The sequence below is a fragment of the Nycticebus coucang genome, chromosome X, assembly GCF_027406575.1.
Source record: "Nycticebus coucang isolate mNycCou1 chromosome X, mNycCou1.pri, whole genome shotgun sequence".
In the NCBI taxonomy this organism is placed as follows: domain Eukaryota; kingdom Metazoa; phylum Chordata; class Mammalia; order Primates; family Lorisidae; genus Nycticebus; species Nycticebus coucang.
Genome location: NC_069804.1, coordinates 141,705,038 through 141,708,103, shown reverse-complemented (window position 1 = coordinate 141,708,103; position 3,066 = coordinate 141,705,038).

The window sequence follows — 3,066 nt, the reverse complement described above, 5'->3', positions numbered from 1 at the left end:
TGTTAGCTGTAACTGGGTTATAGCTTTCATGTGAGAGCCCCAAATTAGTTTCATAGTAGGGCTGAGTACATTGGGTACTTTTTCTTCCATTCTTGAGATACTTTACTAAGAAGAATATGTTCTAGCTCCACCCATGTAAACATGAAAGAGGTAAGGTCTCCATCTTTCTTTAAGGCTGCATAATATTCCATGGTGTACATATACCACTATTTATTAATCCATTCGTGGATCGATGGGCACTTGGGCTTTTTCTGTGACTTAGCAATTATGAATTGGGCTGCAATAAACATTCTGCTACAAATATCTTTGTTATGTTGTGATTTTTGGTCTTCTGGGTATATGCCCAGCAGAGGAATTACAGGATTGAATGGCAGATCTATTTTTAGATCTCTGAGTGTTCTCCATATCTTTCCAAAAGGAATGTATTAATTTGCATTCCCACCAGCAGTGCAGAAGTGTTCCCTTTTCTCCTCATCCACGCCAACATCTCTGGTCTGGAGATTTTGTGATAGAGGCTAGTCTCACTGGAGTTAGATGATATCTCAAAGTAGTTTTGATTTGCATTTCTCTGATGATTAAAGATGATGAGCATTTTTTCATATGTCTGAAGGCCATACGCCTGTCTTCTGCAGAGAAGTTTCTCTTCAAATCCCTTGCCCAGCCTGTGATGGGATCCCTTGTTTTTTTCTTGCTGATGCATTTGAGTTCTCTGTGGATTCTGGTTATTAAACCTTTGTCAGAGATACACCCTGTAAATATCTTCTCCCATTCTGAGGGCTGATTGTTTGCTTTACCTACTGTGTTCTTGGCTGTGCAGAAGCTTTTTAGTTTGATCAAGTCCCAGTAGTGTATTTTTGAAGCTGCTTCAATTGCCCGGGGGGTTCTCCTCATAAAATAGTCACCCAGACCAATTTCTTCAAGGGTTTTCCCTGCACTCTCCTCTAGTATTTTTATAGTTTCATGTCTTAAGTTTAAATCTTTAATCCAATGAGATTCTATCTTAGTTAATGGTGAAAGGTGTGGGTCCAATTTCAGTCTTCTGCAGGTTGCCAGCCAGTTCACCCAGCACCATTTGTTAAATAGGGAATCTTTTCCCCACTGAATGTTTTTAATTGGCTTGTGAAAGATCAAATAGCGGTAAGTAGCTGGATTCATCTCTTGGTTCTCTATTCTGTTCCAGACATCTACTTCTCTGTTTTTGTGCCAGTACCATGCTATTTTGATCACTATCTATTTGTAGTAAAGTCTGAGGTCTGGTAGTGTGATTCCTCCTGTTTTGTTTTTATTTCTGAGTAATGTCTTGGCTATTCGAGGTTTTTTCTGATTCCATATAAAACGAAGTATTGTTTTTTCAAGATCTTTAAAATATGACAATGCAGCTTTAATAGGGAGTGCTTTGAAATTATATATTGCTTTGGGTAGTATGGACATTTTGATAATGTTGATTCTTCCCAGCCATGAGCATGGTATGTTTTTCCATTTGTTAACATTTTCAGCTATTTCTTTTTTTAGAGTTTCATAGTTCTCTTTATAGAGATCTTTCACATCTTTTATTAGGTAAATTCCCAAATATTTCATCTTCTTTGGCACTACTGTGAATGGGATAGAATCCTTAACTGCTTTTTCAACTTGACTGTTGTTGGTGTATATAAAGGCTACCGATTTATGGATGTTGATTTTGTAACCTGAGATGCTGCTGTATTCCTTGATCACTTCTAGGAGTTTTGTAGTAGAGTCCCTAGTGTTTTCCAGATACACAATCATATCATCTGCGAAGAGCGAAAGTTTGATCTCTTCTGACCCTAGATGGATACACTTGATCGCCTTTTCTTCCCTAATTGCAGTGGCTAAAACTTCCATTACAATGTTGAAAAGCAATGGAGACAATGGGCAGCCTTGTCTGGTTCCTGATCTGAGTGGAAACGATTCCAAATTAACTCCATTCAATATGATATTGGCTGTGGGTTTGCTGTAGATGGCCTCTATCAGTTTAAGAAAAGTCCCTTCTAGACCAATTTTCTTGAGTGTTCTGATCATGAAGGGATGCTGGATATTATCAAAAGCATTTTCTGCATCAATTGAGAGAATCATATGGTCTTTGTTTTTTAATTTGTTTATGTGCTGGATTACATTTATAGATTTACGTATATTGAACCAGCCTTGAGAACCTGGGATAAAACCGACTTGGTCATGATGTATAATTTGTTCGATGTGTTGCTGGATTCTGTTTGTTAGGATCTTGTTGAATATTTTTGCATCTATATTCATTTGTGATATTGGTCTATAATTTTCTTTCCTTGTTGGGTCTTTTCCTGGTTTGGGATCAGGGTGATGTTTGCTTCATAGTACGTGTTGCGTAGTCTTCCTTCTTTTTCTACCTTTTGGAACAGGTTGAGTAAATAGGTACTAATTCCTCTTTAAAGGTTTGGTAGAATTCTGACGTAAAACCATCTGGTCCCAGGCTCTTCTTTTTGGGGACGTTTTGTATAGTTGATGCTATTTGTGAACTTGATATGGGTCTGTTCAACATTTCCACTTGATTCTGGCTAAGTCTTGGAAGGTGGCGTGCTGCCAAGTATCAGTCAATTTCCTTCAGATTTTCATATTTCTGAGAATAAAGTTTCTTGTAATATTCATTAAGGATTTTTTGGATTTCTGACGAGTCTGTTGTTATTTCGTCTTTGTTGTTTCTGATTGATGATATTAGAGATTTTACTCTTTTTTTTCTGATTAGGTTGGCCAGAGGTTTATCTATTTTGTTGACCTTTTCAAAAAACCAGCTTTTTGATTTATTGATCTGTTGTATTATTCTTTTGTTTTCAATTTCATTTAATTCTGCTCTAATTTTGGTTATTTCTTTTCTTCTACTGTGGTTGGGGTTGGAATGTTCTTCCTTTTCCAGTTGCTTGATATGTCCCATTAAGTTGTTAACTTCCTCTCTTTCCGTTCTCTTGAGGAAGGCTTGCAGTGCTATAAATTTCCCTCTTAGAATTGCCTTTTGACATCTCAGCCAGTTGTTTATGAATGGGATCTTCAATCACATCTGCCGTCTCTTTTCTTGGGGGG